The sequence below is a fragment of the Bombina bombina genome, chromosome 8 (assembly GCF_027579735.1).
Source record: "Bombina bombina isolate aBomBom1 chromosome 8, aBomBom1.pri, whole genome shotgun sequence".
NCBI lineage: Eukaryota > Metazoa > Chordata > Amphibia > Anura > Bombinatoridae > Bombina > Bombina bombina.
This window is the reverse complement of record NC_069506.1, coordinates 250,877,519-250,898,128: the sequence shown is the minus strand read 5'-3', so window position 1 is coordinate 250,898,128 and position 20,610 is coordinate 250,877,519.

Genomic DNA, 20,610 nt, shown 5'->3' with positions numbered 1-20,610 from the left:
TCTAATAGAGAAGCTTCAGCAGCGGAAGTCCTTCCAGGTTTGTCAAACACATTGGAAAAAACAGAAAGAAAAGCATCCACATCCTGAAGTATAAGATCATCTTTTTCTAACAGAGGTGATACCCAGGCCAAAGCTCTTCCTTTCATTAAGGAAATAAGGAATGTAATCCGAGATGAGGGAGTAGCAAAAAGGGTAGGACTGTTACGAAAGTGAAGTCGACATTGATTCAGAAATCCCCTACAGTCTTCAGGATTCCCATCATATTTATCTGGAAGAGGAATCCTAGGACTCAAATGTCCTTGTGATTGGTTGATGGGAATAGGAGGGGGAGATGCCTCAATATTAGGATTGGGAGGGATAGGAGCAACCAAGCTCTGTAATAATGTAGTGATTTGATCCAGCTTAGTATCCAAGGATTGCAAGTGGGTAGCATGAGATCCCAATAATTGTCCCTGGTGAGTCACGGCCATGGATAATTCAGTGGGGTCCATTTATGGCCCGTTTGTAATGTCAGCCGTATTAAGTCAGTTCAGGATTTAACCCAAGTGCTAGCGTGGATATTAAAACACACGCTGGCACACTGAGAAATATCCAGGACGTGACCCACTCAGGAAACAAAATAAGAAGGATATAAGAACTTTCCAAAAGAATAGTAATTCAATATATCTTCTTGAGGACAGAATTGATTTACAGGAGATAGCGTTCCTTTCTCAGGGAAATTGACACAAACCAAAATAATGTCCCTTTAAGCAGGTTATCAGAGAACAAATAATAATGTTTCTTTCTTGAGGATTTGTAACAAACAAATAATGTTCCTTTAAGCAGGTTGTTAGAAAACAAAAGATAAAGTTCCTTTATGCAGGATTGTAAGCAAACAAATGATTATGTCCTTATTAGCAGGATTAAAGCAAGCAAAGATTAAGTCCCTTTAAGCAGGTGTCCGCAAACAAATGTTAAAGTCCCTTTAAGCAGGATTGTCAGCAAACAAAAGATTATGTCCTTATTAGCAGGATTAAAGCAAGCAAAGATAAAGTCCCTTTAAGCAGGTGTCCGCAAACAAACGTTAATGTCCCTTTAAGCAGGATTCTCAGCAAACAAATGATTATGTCCTTATTAGCAGGATTAAAGCAAGCAAAGATAAAGTCCCTTTAAGCAGGTGTTCACAAACAAATGTTAATGTCCCTTTAAGCAGGATTCTCAGCAAACAAATGATTATGTCCTTATTAGCAGGATTAGCAAGCAAACAGAGGATACGTTTCTTTTTAAGCAGGATTGAAAGCAAACAAGAAATAAAGTCCTCTTAAGCAGGTTCATTAGCTAAAGATTAGTAGGCAAGAGATATAGGCAAAACAAGGTCATGTGGGATAGGTTCAGACTCCAAAAGTATAACTCACATAGGTAGGGTCCGGCAGAAGCGAACAAACGGGCCCCGAGTAAATCTCCCGCCGAGATTTAAAGGTAGAGAGAGGCCGTTACGTCACAGGGGCTGTCAGAGAATGCGTCACGTTGCCTAGCAACGTGACGTAGGAACCAGAAGAGATCCGGGAGCCGCGGCGACACGGCGATGAACGGTGAATACATGACATCTATATTTAATTTAGGGGGGTGTTAGTGTTAGGGTTAGACTTAGCTTTAGGGGTTAATACATTTATTACAATAGCGGTGAGCTCCTGTCGGCAGATTAGGGGTTAATAATTGAAGTTAGGTGTCGGCGATGTTAGGGAGGGCAGATTAGGGGTTAATACTATTTATTATAGGGTTAGTGAGGCGGATTAGGGGTTAATAACTTTATTATAGTAGCGGTGCGGTCCACTCGGCAGATTAGGGGTTAATAAGTGAAGGCAGGTGGAGGCGACGTTGAGGGGGGCAGATTAGGGGTTAATAAATATAATATAGGGGTCGGCGGTGTTAGGGGCAGCAGATTAGGGGTACGTAAGGATAACGTAGGTGGCGGCTCTTTGCGGTCGGCAGATTAGGGGTTTATTTATTGTAGGTAGCTGGCTGCGAGGTTGTGGGGGGCAGGTTAGGGGTTAATAAATATAATATAGGGGTCGGCGGTGTTAGGGGCAGCAGATTAGGGGTACATAAGGATAACGTAGGTGGCGGTCGGCAGATTAGGGGCTAAAAAATTTAATCGAGTGGCGGCGATGTGGGGGGGCCTCGGTTTAGGGGTACATAGGTAGTTTATGGGTGTTAGTGTACTTTAGAGCACAGTAGTTAAGAGCTTTATGAACCGGCGTTAGCCCAGAAAGCTCTTAACTACTGACTTTTTTCTGCGGCTGGAGTTTTGTCGTTAGAATTCTAACGCTCACTTCAGCCACGACTCTAAATACCGGAGTTAGAAAGATCCCATTGAAAAGATAGGATACGCAATTGACGTAAGGGGATCTGCGGTATGGAAAAGTTGCGGCTGAAAAGTGAGCGTTTAACCCTTTTTTGAATGACTCCAAATACCGGCGGTAGCCTAAAACCAGCGTTAGGAGCCTCTAACGCTGGTTTTCACGGCTACCGCCAAACTCCAAATCTAGGCCTAAGAGTCCTACACTTTTTGAGTCACCAGCTCCTACTGAGCATGTGCAAGAATTCACAGAATATACGTATATGCATTTGTGATTGAGTGATTGCTGTCACATGGTACAGGGGGAGTGGAAATATGCATAACTTTGAAATTTGTTATAAAAAAATCTACTACTCATTTGAAATTCAGAGTAAATGCTGTTGTATTGTCTTGTTATCTTGCATTTGTTCATTATGCAAATCTACTGTGTTTACTGGTCCTTTACGATTAAAAAAAATAAAAAAATCGGCAAATTAGTTATGTTAAGTTAAATAGGTTTTTCGAATCCGTTCGTTTTTTCAGATCCATTCTTTATTCATATGCATTGTTCTATTCTGAAGTTTATAATAGAATAATGCATATAAATAAAGAATGGATAAAAAAAAAATGAAAGGATCCGAAAAAACTATCACCTAGATTTAGAGTTCTGCGGTAGCCGTCAAAAGCAGCGTTAAGGGCTCCTAAAGCTGCTTTTTACCGCCCGCTGGTATTTAGAGTCAGCCAGGAAAGGGTCTAACGCTCACTTCCAAGTCGCGACTTTTCCATACCGCAGATCCCCTTACACCAATTGTGTATCCTATCTTTTCAATGGGATCTTCCTAACGCCGGTATTTAAATTCTTGGCTGAAGTGAGCATTAGACTCTCTACCAACAAGACTCCATCTGCAAAAAAAAGTCAGTAGTTAAGAGCTTTCTGGGCTAACGTCGGTTCATAAAGCTCTTAACCACTGTGCTCTAAATTACACTAACACCCATAAACTACCTATGTACCCCTAAACCGAGGACCCCCACATCGCCGCCACTATAATACATTTTTTTAACCCCTAATCTGCCGACCGGACATCGCCGCCACCTACATTATACCTATGTACCCCTAATATGCTGCCCCTAACATCGCCGACACCTACATAATATTTATTAACCCCTAATCTGCCCCCCCCAACATCGCCGCTACCTTATCTACACTTATTAACCCCTAATCTGCCGACCGGACCTCTCTGCCACTCTATTAAATGTATTAACCCCTAAACCGCCGCACTCCCACCTCGCAAACCCTATAATAAATTGTATTAACCCCTAATCTGCCCTCCCTAACATCGCCGCCACCTAACTTCAAGTATTAACCCCTAATCTGCCGACCGGACCTCGCCGCTACTATAATAAATGTATTAACCCCTAAAGCTAAGTCTAACCCTAACCCTAACGCCCCCCTAAGTTAAATATAATTTTATTCTAACAAAATAAATTAACTCTTATTAAATAAAGTATTCCTATTTAAAGCTAAATACTTACCTGTAAAATATACCCTAATATAGCTACAATATAACTAATAATTATATTGTAGCTATTTTAGGATTTATATTTATTTTACAGGCAACTTTGCATTTATTTTAACTAGGTACAATAGCTATTAAATAGTTATTTACTATTTAATAGCTACCTAGTTAAAATAATTACAAAATTACATGTAAAATAAATCCTAACCTAAGTTACAATTAAACCTAACACTACACTATCAATAAATAAATTAAATAAAATAACTACAATTACATACAATTAAATAAACTAAACTAAATTACAAAAAAAAACAAACACTAAATTACAAAAAATAAAAAAAGATTACACGAATTTTAAGCTTATTACACCTACTCTAAGCCCCCTAATAAAATAACAAAGCCCACAAAATAAAAAAAATTTCCTACCCTAATCTAAATTAAAAAAGTTAACAGTTCTATTACCTTACCAGCCCTTAAAAGGGCTTTTTGCGGCGCATGCCCCAAAGAAATCAGCTCTTTTGCCTGTAAAAAAAAAACACAATACCACCCCCCAACATTACAACCCACCACCCACGTACCCCTACTCTAACCCAAACCCCCCTTAAATAAACCTAACACTACCCCCCGAAGATCTCCCTACCTTGAGCCGTGTTCACCCAGCCGGGCACCAATGGACCAAAAGAAGACATCCGGAGCGGCCGAAGTCTTCATCCTATCCGGGCAGAAGAGGACACCCGGACCAACAGACATCTTCATCCAAGTGGCATCTTCTATCTTCATCCATCCGTCGAGGAGCGGCTCCATCTTCAAGACCTCCGGCGCGGAATATCCTTCTTCAACGACAACTACCCGACGAATGAAGGTTCTTTAAGTGACGTCATCCAAGATGGCGTCCCTCGAATTCCGATTTGCTGATAGGATTCTATCAGCCAATCGGAATTAAGGTAGGAAAAATCTGATTGGCTGATTGAATCAGCCAATCAGATTCAAGTTCAATCAGATTTTCTGATCCAATCACCCAATCCGATTGAGCTTGCATTCTATTGGCTGATTGGAACAGAATCAATCAGCCAATCAGATTTTTCCTACCTTAATTCCGATTGGCTGATAGAATCCTATAAGCCAAACGGAATTCGAGGGACGCCATCTAGGATGATGTCACTTAAAGGAACCTTCATTCGTTGGGTAGTCGTCGTTGAAAAAGGATATTCCGCGCTGGAGGTCTTGAAGATGGAGCCGCTCCTCGTCGGATGGATAAGGATAGAAGATGCCGCTTGGATGAAGATGTCTGCCGGTCCAGATGTCCTCTTCTGCCCGCATAGGATGAAGACTTCTGCCACTCCGGATGTCTTCTTTTGGTCCATCGGTGCCCGGCTGGGTGAAGACAACTCAAGGTAGGGAGATGTTCAGGGGGGTAGTGTTAGGTTTATTTAAGGGGGGTTTGGGTTAGAGTAGGGGTATGTGGGTGGTGGGTTGTAATGTTGAGGGGTGGTATTGTGTTTTTTTACAGGCAAAAGAGCTGATTTCTTTGGGGCATGCCCTGCAAAAAGCCCTTTTAAGGGCTGGTAAGGTAATAGAGCTGTTAACTTTTTTAATTAGGTTAGGGTAGGGAATTTTTTTTATTTTGGGGGGCTTTGTTATTTTATTAGGGGGCTTAGAGTAGGTGTAATTAGCTTAAAATTCTTGTAATGTTTTTTTTATTTTTTGAAATTTAGTGTTTGTTTGTTTTTGTAATTTAGTTTAGTTTATTTAATTGTATGTAATTGTAGTTAATTTATTTAATTAATTTATTGATAGTGTAGTGTTAGGTTTAATTGTAACTTAGGTTAGGATTTATTTTACAGGTAATTTTGTAATTATTTTAACTAGGTAGCTATTAAATAGTAAATAACTATTAAATAGCTATTGTACCTAGTTAAAATAAATACAAAGCTGCCTGTAAAATAAATATAAATCCTAAAATAGCTACAATGTAATTATTCGTTATATTGTAGCTATATTATGGTTTATTTTACAGGTAAGTATTTAGTTTTAAATAGGAATACTTTAGTTAATAATATTTAATTTATTTCGCTAGAATAAAATTATATTTAACTTAGGGGGTGTTAGGGTTAAGGTTAGACTTACCTTTAGGGGTTAATACATTTATTATAGTAGTGGCGAGGTCCGGTCTGCAGATTAGGGGTTAATACTTGAAGTTAGGTGGCGGCGATGTTAGGGAGGGCAGATTAGGGGTTAATACAATTTATTATAGGGTTTGCGAGGCGGGAGTGCGGCGGTTTAGGGGTTAATATATGTATTAGAGTGGCGGCAATGTCTGGTCGGCAGATAATTAGTTAATAAGTGTAGGTAAAGTAGCGGCAATGTTGGGGGGGCAGATTAGGGGTTAATAAATATTATGTAGGTGTCGGTGATGTTAGGGGCAGCAGATTAGGGGTACATAGGGATAATGTAGGTTGCGGCGGTGTCCGGAGCGGTAGATTAGGGGTTAATAGTGTAATGCAGGGGTCAGAGATAGCGGGGGCGGCAGATTAGGGGTTAATGAGTGTAAGGTTAGGGGTGTTTAGACTCGGGGTTCATGTTAGGGTGTTAGGTGTAGACTTAGAAAGTGTTTCCCCATAGGAAACAATGGGGCTGCGTTAGGAGCTTAATGCTGCTTTTTTGCAGGTGTTATGTTTTTTTCTGCCCAAACTGCCTCATTCTTCCTATTGGGGAATTGTGCACGAGCACGTTTTTCCAGCTAGCCTCTACCGTAAGCATCGCTGGTATTGAGAGTTGAATTGGTGGTAAATATGCCTGTACGCTCCCTTTTTGGAGCCTAACGCAGCCCTTCAGAGAACTCTAAATACCAGCATTGTATAGAAGCAGCGCAAGAAAAAAAACACGCGTAGCTAACGCACCCCTTTGGCCGCAAAACTCTAAATCTAGGTGTATTTAACTTAACATAACTAAAATGCCGGCGATTGCTGAAACAAAATTATCTAGACTTAAACCGCCGCCGCTGCCACCCACATCGCCAACAGTAAATAAAGCTATTAACCCCTAAACCGCCGTCCCCCACATCGCCAACACTACCTAAAACTATTAACCCCTAAACTGCCGTCCCCCTTAGCGCCAACACTTAATAAACATATTAACCCCTAAACCACAGTTCCCCAACATCGCCAACACAAACTAAACCTTTTAACCCCTAAACCACAGTTTCCCGACATCACTGACACTAACTTAACATATTAACCCCTAAACCGCCATTCCCAAACATCGCCAACACTAACTAAACCTATTAAACCCTAAACCGCAGTTCCCCGACATTGCAGACACTAACTAAAGCTATTAACCCCTTAACCGCAGTTTCCCGACATCGCCAACATAAACTAAACCTATTAACCCCTAAACCGCCATTCCCAAACATCGCCAATACTAATTAAACATATTAACCCCTAAACCTCAGTTCCCCGACATCGCCGACATTAACTGAAACACTAAATAAACCTATTAACCCCTAAATCGCTGTTCCCAAACATCGCCAACACTAACTAAACCTATTAACCCCTAAACCAACAGCCCCCACATCGCAACAACCTAAATTAATCTATTACCCCTTAAACCTAACACCCCCTAACTTTAACATAATTAAAATAGACCTAAATTAAAGTTACAAATATTAAAATACAAACTTACCTGTGAAATAAAAATAAAACCTAAGCTAGCTACAATATAACTATTTCTAACTACCTAGTTAAAATAAATACAAACTTACCTGCGAAATAAAAATAAAACCTAAGCTTACACTATTAAAACCAAACATTACTAAAAATAAAAAATCTAACATTACTAAAAATTAAAAAACTAACGCCTAGATTACGAGTCTTGCGTTAGCCTTAAAAAGCAGCGTTGAGAGGTCCCAGCGCTGCTTTTTAACGCCCGCTGGTATTAGGAGTCTTGCAGGTACAGGTGTACCTCTCACTTTTTTTCCGCGACTCGAACATGCCGCAAATCCACTTATGTCAATTGCGTATCCCATACTTTCAATGGGATTTTCCTAACGCCGGTATTACAAGTCTTGGAAAAAGTGAGCGGTACAGCCTCTCCTGTCAAGACTCCTACCCCATTTAAAAGTCAGTAGTTAAGAGTTTTATGGGCTAACGCCATAACATAAAACTCTTAACTAAAGTGCTAGAAGGTACACTAACACCCATAAACTACCTATTAACCCCTAAACCGAGCCCCCCCCCACATCTCAAACACTTAAATGGACAGTCTAAACCAGAATTTTTATTGTTTTAAAAGATAGATAATCCCTTTATTACCCATTTCCCAGTTTTGCATAACCAACACAGTTATAATAATATACTTTTAACCTCTGTGATTATCTTGTATCTAAGCCTCTGCAGTACTTTTGACAGACTTGCAGTCTAGCCAATCAGTGCCTGCTCCCAGATAACTTCACGTGCACGAGCACAGTGTTATCTATATGAAATATGTGAACTAACACCCTCTAGTGGTGAAAAACTGTTAAAATGCAATCTGAAAGAGGTGGGCTTCAAGGTCCAGGAAATTAGCATATGAACCTCCTAGGTTAAGCTTTCAACTAAGAATACCAAGAGAACAAAGCAAAATTGGTGATAGAAGTAAATTAGAAAATTGTTTAAAATTGCATGCTCTATCTGAATCATGAAAGTTTATTTTGGCCTAGACTGTCCCTTTAAATAAATTTTTTAACACCTAATCTGCCGACCGGACATCGCCGCCACTTTAATAAATATATTAACCCCTAAACCGCCGCACTCCCGCCTCGCAAACACTAGTTACATTTTATTAACCCCTAATCTGCCGTCCCTAATAACGCCAACACCTACCTACATTTATTAACCCCTAATCTGCCACCCACAACGTTGCAGACACTATACTAAATGTATTAACCCCTAAACCTAAGTCTAACAGTAACCCTAACACCCCCTAACTTAAATATAATTTAAAAAATCTAAATAAAATTACTATTATTAATTAAATTATTCCTATTTAAAACTAAATACTTACCTATAAAATAAACTTTAAACTAGCTACAATATACCTAATAGTTACAATGTAGCTAGCTGATGGTTTATTTTTATTTTACAGGCAACTTTGTATTTATTTTAACTAGGTACAATAGTTATTAACTATTTAATAACTTCCTAGTTAAAAAAAGTACAAATTTACTTGTAAAATAAAACCTAACTTAAGTTACAATTACACCTAACACTACACTATAATTAAATTAATTACCTAAATTAAATTAATTACAATTAAATTAAATAAACTAAAGTACAAAAAAACAAACACTAAATCACAGAAAATAATAAAATAATTTCAAGTTTTTTAAACTAATTACACCTAATCTAATCCCCCTAATAAAATAAAAAGCCCCCCCAAAATAAAAAAAACTCTACCCTATACTAAATTACAAATAGCCCTTAAAAGGGCTTTTTCCGGGTCATTGCCCCAAAAGTAATCAGCCCTTTTACCTGTAAAAAAAAATACAATACCCAACCACAACATTAAAACCCACCACCCACACACCCAACCCTGCTCTAAAACCCACCCAATCCCCCCTTAATAAAACCTAACACTAACCCCTTAAAGATTACCCTACCTTGAGACGTCTTCACCCAACCAGGCCAAAGTCCTCAACGAAGCCGGGCGAAGTGGTCCTCCAGACGGGCAGAAGTCTTCCTTGAATCCGGGCAGAAGAGGTCCTCCAGAGTGGCAGAAGTCTTCATCCAGATGGCATCTTCTATCTTCATCCTTCCGACGTGGAGCAGGTCCATCTTCAAGCCAACCGACGCGGAGCATCCTCTTTTTCCAACATCTCCCGACGAATGAAGGTCCCTTTAAATGATGTCATCCAAGATGGCATCCCTTGAATTCCGATTGGCTGATAGGATCCCATCAGCCAATCGGAATTAACTTAGGAAAAATCCTATTGGCTGATGCAATCAGCCAATAGAATTTAGCTTGCATTCTATTGGCTGTTTGGAACAGGCAATAGAATGCAAGCTCAATCCTATTGGCTGATTGGATCAGCCAATAGGATTGAACTTCAAATCTATTGGCTGATTGCATCAGCCAATAGGATTTTTCCTACCTTAAAATCCTATCAGCCAATTGGAATTCAAGGGACGCCATCTTGGATGACTTCATTTAAAGGAACCTTCATTAATCGGGAGTCGTCGGAAGAAGAGGATGCTCCACGTCGGATGTCTTGAAGATTGACCCGCTCTGCGCCAGAAGGATGAAGATAGAAGATGCCGTCTGGATGAAGACTTCTGCCCGTCTGGAGGTTCTCTTCTGCCCGGTTTCGATGAAGACTTTTGCCCGACTGGAGGACCACTTCGCCCAGCTTCGTTGAGGACTTCGCCCCGGTTGGGTGAAGACGTCTCAAGGTAGGGTGATCTTCAAGGGGTTAGTGTTAGGTTTTATTAAGGGGGGATTGGGTGGGTTTTAGAGTAGGTTTGGGTGTGTGGGTGGTGGGTTTTAATGTTGGGGGGTATTGTTTTTTTTGTTTTTTTTTGCAGGTAAAAGAGCTGATTACTTTGGGGCAAAGCCCCACAAAAGCCCTTTTAAGGGCTATTTGTAATTTAGTATAGGGTAGGGATTTTTATTATTTTGGGGTTTTTATTATTTTATTTGGGGGATTAGATTAGGTGTAATTAGTTTAAAAACTTGTCATTATTATTTTTTCTGTAATTTAGTGGGTTTTTTTGTACTTTAGTTTATTTTATTTAATTTAATTGTATTTAATTGTATTTAGTTTAGGGATTTAATTTAATGATAGTGTAGTGTTAGGTGTAATTGTAGCTTAGGTTAGGTTTTATTTTACAGGTATATTTGTCTTTATTTTAACTAGGAAGTTATTAAATAGTTAATAACTATTTAATAACTATTGTACCTAGTTAAAATAAATACAAAGTTGCTGTAAAATAAAAATAAACCCTAAGCTAGCTACAATGTAACTATTAGTTATATTGTAGCTAGCTTAGGGTTTATTTTATAGGTAAGTATTTAGTTTTAAATAGGATTAATTTATTTAATTGTAGTAATTTTATTTAGATTATTTTAAATTATATTCAAATTAGGGGGGTTAGGGTTAGATTTAGGTTTAGGGGTTAATACATTTATTATAGTTGCAGCGACGTTGGGGGCGGCAGAGTAGGGGTTAATAAATATAATGTAGGTGTCGGAGATGTTGGGAGCAGCAGATTAGGGGTTCATAGGTGTAATGTAGGTGGCGGCATTGTCTGGAGCGGCAGATTAAGGGTTAATAATATAATGTAGGTGGCAACGATGTCGGAGGTAATAAGTGTAAGATTAGGGGTGTTTAGACTCGGGGCTCATGTTAGGGTGTTAGGTGTAGACATAAATTTTCTTTCCCCATAGGAATTAATGGGGCTGCGTTAGGAGCTGAAAGCTGCTTTTTTGCAGGAGTTGGGGTTTTTTTTCACCCGGCTCTGCCCCATTGATTTCAATGGGGAAATCATGCACGAGCACGTTTAGCCAGCTCACCGCTACCATAAGCAGCGCTGGTATTGAAGTGTTATGTGGAGCTAAATTTTGCTCTACGCTCACTTAACTGCAGCTAACGCCGGGTTTGTAAAAACCTGTAATAACAGCGTTGTTTGTATGTGAGCGGTGAGCATAAACTGCACGTTATCACCTCACAGCTTACCAACAAAAACTCAGAATCTAGCCGTAAGATTACTAAAAAAATAAATTTAAATTTATCTAACCTGATAAATTTCTTTCTTTTGCGATGTACCGAGTCCACGGTTTCATCCTTACTTGTGGGATATTATCCTTCCCAACAGGAAGAGGCAAAGAGAGCACCCACAGCAGAGCTGTCTATATAGCTCCCCCCTTAACTCCACCCCTAGTCATTCAACCAAAGGCTTAGGAAGAAAAATGATAAACTATAAGGTGCAGAGATGACTGAAGTTTATAATAAAAAATACTATCTGTCTTGAATAGACAGGGCAGGAAGTGGACTCGGTGCATCTCAAAAGAAAGAAATTTATCAGGTAAGCATAAATTTTGTTTTCTTTTGCAAGATGTACCAAGTCCACGGTTTCATCCTTACTTGTGGGATACCAATACCAAAGCTTTAGGACAGGGATGAAGGGATGGACAAGACAGAAACCTAAACGGAAGGCACCACTGCTTGCAGAACCTTTCTCCCAAAAATAGCCTCCGAAGAAGGAAAAGTATCAAATTTGGAAAATTTGGAAAAGGTATGAAGTGAAGACCAAGTCGCAGCCTTACAAATTTGTTCAACAGAAGCATCATTTTTAAAAGCCCATGTGGAAGCCACCGCTCTAGTAGAGTGAGCTGTAATTATTTCACGAGGCTGTGGTCCAGCAGTCTCATAAGCCAAACGGATGATGCTTTTCAGCCAAAAGGAAAGAGAGGTAGCCATAGCCTTTTGACCTCTACGCTTTCCAGAATAGACAACAAACAAAGATGTTTGACGAAAATCTTTGGTTGCCTGCAAATAAAACTTCAAAGCATGAACCACGTCCAAGTTGTGCAGCAGACATTCCTTCTTAGAAGAAGGATTAGGACACAGAGAAGGAAAAACAATTTCCTGATTGATATTCCTGTTAGTAACAACCTTAGGGAGGAACCAAGGTTTGGTACGTAAAACCACCTTATCAGCATGGAAAACAAGATAAGGCGAGTCACATTGTAATGCAGATAGTTTGGAGACTCTTCGAGCTGAAGAGATAGCAACTAGAAACAGAACTTTCCAAGATAGAAGCTTAATATCTATGGAAAGCATGGGTTCAAACGGAACCCCTGAAGAACTTTAAGAACTAAATTTAGACTCCATGGTGGAACAACAGGTTTAAACACAGGCTTGATTCTAACTAAAGCCTGACAGAAAGCCTGAACGTCTGGGACATCTGCCAGACGCTTGTGCAACAGAATAGACAAAGCAGATATCTGTTCTTTTAAGGAACTAGCTGACAATCCTTTCTCCAATCCCTCTTGGAGAAAGGACAAAATCCTAGGAATCCTGATTTTACTCCATGAGTAACATTTGGATTTGCACCAAAAAAGATATTTACGCCATATCTTATGATAGATTTTTCTGGTGACAGGCTTTCAAGCCTGAATCAAGGTATCTATGACCGACTCAGAGAAACCCCGCTTTGATAAAATCAAGCGTTCAATCTCCAAGCAGTCAGTTGAAGCAGTCAGTTGCAGAGAGATTAGATTTGGATGCTTGAACGGACCTTGAATCAAAAGGTCCTGTCTCAGTGGCAGAGACCATGGTGGCAGAGATGACATGTCCACCAGGTCTGCATACCAAGTCCTGCGTGGCCACACAGGTGCCATCAAAATCACTGAAGCTCTCTCCTGTTTGATTCTGGTAATCAGATGTGGAAGGAGAGGGAATGGTGGAAACACATAAGCCAGGTTGAACGACCAGGGTACTGCTAGAGCATCTATCAGTACTGCCTGAGGATCCCTTGACCTGGACTCGTAACAAGGAAGTTTGGCATTCTGACGAGACACCATCAGATCCAATTCTGGTGTGCTCCATAGCTGAACCAGTTGAGCAAACACCTCCGGATGGAGTTCCCACTCCCCCGGATGAAAAGTCTGACGACTTAGAAAATCCGACTCCCAGTTCTCTACAACTGGGATATAGATTGCTGATAGATGGCAAGAGTGAGTCTCTGCCCATCGGATTATTCTGGAAACTTCTGTCATAGCTAAGGAACTCTTTGTTCCCCACTGATGATTGATATAAGCCACAGTCATGATGTTGTCCGACTATAATCTGATGAATCTGGCCGAAGCCAGCTGAGGCCACGCCTGAAGAGCATTGAATATCGCTCTTAATTCTAGAATATTTATCGGAAGGAGGGCCTCCTCCTGAATCCACAAACCCTGTGCTTTCAGGGAATTCCAGACTGCACCCCAGCCCAGAAGGCTGGCGTCCATTGTCACTATAACCCATGCTGGCCTACGGAAACACATTCCCTGGGACAGGTGATTCTGTGACAACCACCAAAGAAGAGAATCTCTAGCCTCCTAATCCAGATTTATCTGAGGAGATAAATCTGCATAATCCTCATTCCACTGTCTGAGCATGCATAGTTGCAGTGGTCTGAGATGTAAGCAAGCTAACGGAACTATGTCCATTGCCGCTACCATTAGTCCTATTACCTCCATACACTGAGCCACTGATGGCCGAGGAATGGAATGAAGAGCTTGGCAGGTAGCTAAAATCTTTGATTTCCTGACCTCCATCAGAAATATTTTCATGTCCACCGAGTCTATCAGAGTCCCTAAGAATGAAACTCTTGTGAGAGGGGAAAGAAAACTCTTTTTTTACGTTCACCTTCCACCCATGAGATCTTAGAAAGGCCAACATGATGTCCCTGTGAGACTTGGCTAATTGGAAAGTCGACGCTTGAATTAGAATGTCATCTAGATAAGGCGCCACTGCTGTGCCCCGTGGCCTTAGGACCGCCAGAAGGGCCCTAGCACCTTTGTGAAAATTCTGGGAGCCGTGGCCAACCTGAAGGGAAGAGCCACAAACTGGTAATGCTTGTCCAGAAAGGCAAACCTGAGGAATTGGTGATGATCTTTGTGGATAGGAATGTGTAGATACACATCCTTTAAGTCCACGGTGGTCATATATTGACCCTCCTAGATCATTGGTAAAATAGTCTGAAAGGTCTCCATCTTGAAGGACGGGACTCTGAGGAATTGGTTTAGGATCTTGAGATCTAGGATTGGTGTGAAGGTTCCCTCTTTTTTGGGAACCACAAACAGATTGGAGTAAAACCCCTGCCCCTGTTCTTTTTTCGGAACTGGACAGATCACTCCTATGGTAAATAGTTCTTCTACACAACGTAAGAATGCCTCTCTTTTTGTCTGGTTTACAGACAATTGAGAAAGATGGAATCCCCCCCCCGGAGGAGAATCTTTGAAATCTAGAAGATACCCCTGTGTTACAATTTCTAAAGCCCAGGAGTCCTGAACATCTCTTGCCCAAGCCTGGGCAAAGAGAGAAAGTCTGCCCCCTACTAGATCTGCTCCCGGATCGGGGGCTACCCCTTCATGCTGTCTTGGTGGCAGCAGCAGGCTTCTTGGCCTGTTTACCTTTGTTCCAAGCCTGGTTAGGTCTCCAGACTGGCTTGGATTGAGCAAAGTTCCCCTCTTGCCTTGCAGCAGGGGAAGAGGAAGCGGGACCCCCTTTGAAGTTTCGAAAGGAACGAAAATTATTTTGTTTGGTCCTCATCTTATTTTTCTTATCGGGAAGGAGGGCATGACCCTTCCCTCCAGTGATATCTGAAATTATCTCTTTCAGTTCAGGCCTGAATAGGGTCCTTCCCTTGAAAGGGATGGTCAAAAGCTTAGATTTTGATGACACATCAGCCGACCAGGACTTAAGCCATAACGCTCTACGTGCTAAAATGGAAAAACCTGAATTCTTTGCCGCTAATTTAGCCAGATGAAAAGCGGCATCTGTAATGAAAGAATTAGCTATCTTAAGAGCCCTAATTCTATCCAGAATATCATCTAATTGGGTCTCCACCTGAAGAGCCTCTTCCAGAGCCTCAAACCAAAAGGCAGCTGCAGTGGTTACAGGAACAATGCATGCTATAGGCTGGAGAAGAAAACCCTGATGAACAAAAATTTTCTTTAGGAGACCCTCTAATTTTTTATTCATAGGATCTTTGAAAGCACAACTGTCCTCAATAGTTATAGTTGTATGCTTAGCTAGAGTAGAAATAGCTCCCTCCACCTTAGGGACCATCTGCCACAAGTCCCGCATGGTGTCGGATATGGGGAACATCGTCTTAAAAATAGGAGGGGGAGCGAACGGAATACCTGGTCTATCCCACTCCTTAGTAACAATGTCCGAAATCCTCTTAGGGACCGGAAAAACATCAGTGTAGACAGGAACCTCTAAATATTTGTCCATTTTACACAATTTCTCTGGAACTACAATAGGGTCACAATCATCCAGAGTCGCTCAAACCTCCCTGAGCAATAAGGGGAGGTGTTCTAGCTTAAATTTAAATGCCGTCATATCTGAATCTGTCTGAGGGAACATCTTTCCTGAATCAGAAATCTCTCCCTCAGACAGCAAATCCCTCACCCCTACCTCTGAACATTGTGAGGGTACATTGGATACGGCTACTAAAGCGTCAGAAGGCTCAGTATTTGTTCTTAACCCAGAGCTACTGCGCTTCCCTTGCAACCCAGGCAGTTTAGATAAAACCTCTGTGAGGGTAGAATTCATAACTGTGGCCATATCTTGCAAGATGAAAGAATTAGACGCACTAGAGGTACTTGGCGTCACTTGTGCGGGCGTTACTGGTTGTGACACTTTGGGAGAACTAGATGGCATAACCTGATTTCCTTCTGTCTGAGAATCATCCAGTGCCAAACTCTTATAAGTCAAAATATGCTGTTTGCAATTTATAGACATATCAGTACACATGGGACACATTCTAAGAGGGGGTTCCACAATGGCTTCTAAACATATTGAGCAAGGAGTTTCCTCAATGTCAGACATGTTGAACTGGCTAGTAATGAGACAAGCAAGCTTGGAAAACACTTTATTCAGTGAAAAAAACAACAATTTTAAAAAACGGTACTGTGCCTTTAAGAGAAAAAAAGGCATACACAATCTAAAAAACTGCTTAAAAATACCTCAAACTTTTCAAAATTTTTACAGCAGATTCAATAATCTTTAGTAAGATTGCACCACAAGCAAATCAAACATTTAACCCCTAAATATGGAAACCGGATTGACAAAGTGCCAAAAACCAGAAAAAACCCTGTCAGCACCTTGCCACAGCTCTGCTGTGGTGCCTACCTGCCCTTAGGGATTGTTAATGTGGGGATAAAGCTTTGTTTTGGCCCAAAAAGTTCACCAGGACCCTCCGGTGTTGTAGCTTGCTGCTTGTCAAGAGAAAACAACTGCGCAACTGAGGTGCGAAATTAGGCCCCGCCCATCACTCAATGTTACTAAGGCCTCCAAAAAACACACCAAGCGTTTTTACCAGCCATGTGTGTTCTAAAACCCCAAAAAGCCAAGTGTACCCTCAATACAGTTGTCCCACAAAAGTTTATTAACAGCACTGCCAGCACACACAACCGTTTGTTTATATCATTCAAACTGAGTGTCAAACAAAAGTTTAGCCCTTTATGCAAGCTTAGTAATGCCACTATAAGTCTAGGATTACTGCTTACCCTTACCCTCATGGGGATACTGTCAGCCTTTCTGAAATATCACAGTCTCTCCAGAAAAAAATTACTGAACATACCTCATTGCTGATTAGCATGAAACCGTTCCTCACACTGACGTTTCCTGTACTCCTCAGCCTCTGTGGGAACAGCATTGGATCTTAGTTACAAATGCTAAGATTATCATCCTCTAGGCAGAAATCTTCATCTATCTCCTGCCTGAGAGTAAATAGTACACACCGGTACCATTTAAAAATAACAAACTCTTGCTTGAAGAAAATAAAAACTAACAGTTTATCACCTCTTTCACTTTACCCTTCCTACTTAGAGCCTGCAAAGAGAATGACCTGGGGGGTAGAGTTAAGGGGGGAGCTATATAGACAGCTCTGCTGTGGGTACTCTCTTTGCCACTTCCTGTTGGGAAGGATAATATCCCACAAGTAAGGATGAAACCGTGGACTCGGTACATCTTATTCCTATTCTAGTAAAGTAAAATAAAACCCTAATCTTTAAAAGGGCTTTTGTAGGGCATTGCCCTAAAGTTAACAGCTCTTTTGCAAAAAAAGAAAAATAAACCTAGTCTACCCATTGCCCCGAAAAGGGCATTTGTATGGGCATTGCCCTTAAAAGGGCATTTAGCTTTTTTTCAACCCATTAAAATAAAAAAGCCCTAATCTAAAAAAAAAACACCCCCTCAAAAAAAATAAATCTAACATTTACCCCAAAATCGGTACTCACAGTTGCTGAAGTCCGGCAAAAGATCTTCATCCCAGCAATAAAGCATCTTCATCCAGGCAGCTCCATCTTCATCCATCGGGGGATCAGCATCTTCTTCATCCCTGCGGAGGCAGAGTAGTCTTCTTCATCCCTGCGGAGGCAGAGCAGTCGATGCGCAGAGTTCCAGGCGGAGGTCTATCGTTCTGATGTAGAGGTCCACACTAAGGATTTACAGCAAGGTACTCCTTTTGGCTGAAAAATTAAAATCACCCAATAGGAATTAGAGCTGCTTACATTCTATTGGCTGATTTGAACAGCCAATATGATATATGCAGCTCTCATGCCTATTGGCTGATTCAAATGACGATTTTAATTTTCAGCCAATAGGAATGCAACAGTACTCCAATATAAAAGGTGTACCTTGCATTGAATCCTCAGTGTGCGACGGACGATCACATGAAGAGGATCTCCATGTTGGACCGATGGACCTACGCCTGGACTTACGCCTCAGCGTATCCACCGACCGCTCCGTCTCCGCTGGGATGAAGATGCCGGTCCCACGATGGATACAGATGGAGCCACCTGAATGAAGATGCTTCACCCCTGGGATGAAGATCTTTCGCCGGACTTCAGCAACTGTGAGTACCAATTTTGGGGTTAGTGTTAGGTATTTGTTTTGTTTTTTTGGGGGTGTTTTTTTTTTTTTAGATTAGGGCTTTTTTTAATTTAATGGGCCAAAAAAGAGATGAATGCTCTTTTAAGGGCAGTTAAAGAGCTGAATGCCATTTTAAGGGCAATGACCATGCAAATGCCCTTTTCAGGGCAACGGGTAGATTAGGTTTTTATAGTTAAGTTTTTTTTATTTTTTGGGTTTGGGAGGGTGGGGGTTGTAATGTTAGGGGGTGTTTTTTTATTTGTTTGTAAAAGAGCTGTTAACTTTAGGACAATGCCCTACAAAAGGTCCTTCTAAGGGCCCTTGGTAGTTTATTATAGATTAGGTTTTTTTATTTTGGGGTGTTTTTTTGTTTTTTTAAAAACGGGGTATTAGAATAGGAATAATTTTTATTATTTTGGATAATGTTGTTTGTTATTTTTTGTAATGGTAGTTTTTTATTTTTTGTAATTTTAGTGTTTTTTATTTTTTTTGTAATTGTAGTTTTATTTTTTTTAGTAATCTTAAAGTGAAGGTAAAGTTTTCAGAGTTGGAACACATCAAAGCATTTGTTAATCCTTAGATAAGTTAATCGCTAACTTCTTTTCTCTATATAATTTATATTTTGTAAAATATAAAGAATTATAATTCCCTACCGTTTCTATTATTGACTCCTCCCAAACCCTATCTCCTGCTTTTCTGATCTTTGACGTATAGAGCGGTCCCACCCGCTCTATACATCTCTCTAAAGCGTGTTCACGATATCCCTCTCCACCGCGCATGCGCTAACCGGCAAACCCCTTCTGAATTAAGCAAATTAAATTACTTAAAACAAACAGTTCAAACCAGCTCCACTAGCCCTGTGCCCCCTTACCACATTTCCGACACAAACAGCGATATCTGTTTACTTCATGTGTCCGTGGTATCTCTAGGAGGCTGACGTCCCTGTGGAGCTGGAAACTCTACTCCTCCTCTTTTTGGGGGTGTGTGTCCGTCTTGGCCAATCTCTAGTCAATGCGGCAATGGATCCTGATCCAATCACATTGCAGGATAAAAAAATGTAGTATCCCCAGGAGAGGGAAAAAAAGGCGCGCTAATAAATGGGCAAAAGATAGAACACTAATAACTAACAAAACAGTACAAATAAACAAATATGGATTCATTTGTGTTACCAAAATAGCTTAGTCCTTCTCAAGTGATTCTTACTCGGCAAATGGCTATAAAGTCACAAAAGGTGAAAGTCCTTTGTTGTATGATTGTGTTTGCTTGTTGCTTGGTGCAGGCAGCTCCTCTTGTTCCCAGAGAGCAGGGGTATGGCTGTTTAAGAAAGAAGAAAGAGAGGGCGCCGCATAGTGTGATATTGTTTCAATATGATATGATACAAGTGTAGACAGGTAATGCACTTACCAAAAGATGTAGTACTGTGCTGTGACCAGTACAATCTCGCCTGCTAGCACTTAATACAGTGGCTAGTACACTGCCAGACTGGATCCTTCCTGGAGTGCACCCTTCTTGCTGTAAAAGACGGCTACCAAGGGATCTTTAGTGTGGCTGTGAATAAATCCTCGTTTTGCAACTTGAGAAAACTTGTTCAAAATTGTAGCATAAATAAGTGTAAACAACTTCCAATATTAAAAGATTTAAAAGGCTTTATTATAACGCGTTTCTCAACCACCAAGGGTCGTTTCATCAGATATCAAAGCGAATCACATTGCAGGATACCGGTTTCATCGGGCGGCTCAGCTGATTCCAGGCAGGTACACAAAGAAAATGTTAGCCAGATAAAGGATATATTAAAACTCAGTCTTTATTAGCATCTTTAAAATTGCACAGTCTTTGTAGTACTGCAACAGAGTAAAGAAATCACACAGGCGTAGCACAGAACGGGTTAAGTGTTTCGGCTTAAACAGCCGTAGTCATAGCCTGATTTCTGTACTCTGTTGCAGTACTCCAAAGACTGTTGAATTTTAAAGATGCTAATAAAGACTGAGTTTTAATATATCCTTTATCTGGCAAACATTTTCTTTGTGTACCTGCTTGGAATCAGCTGAGCCGCCAGATGAAACCGGGTAAAAGTAATTTCCTCACCACTTGTAGCCGTATTGTCTGTAGGAACCCTAGTTCTTATTATTTTTTCAAGATAACAGTACGCATGC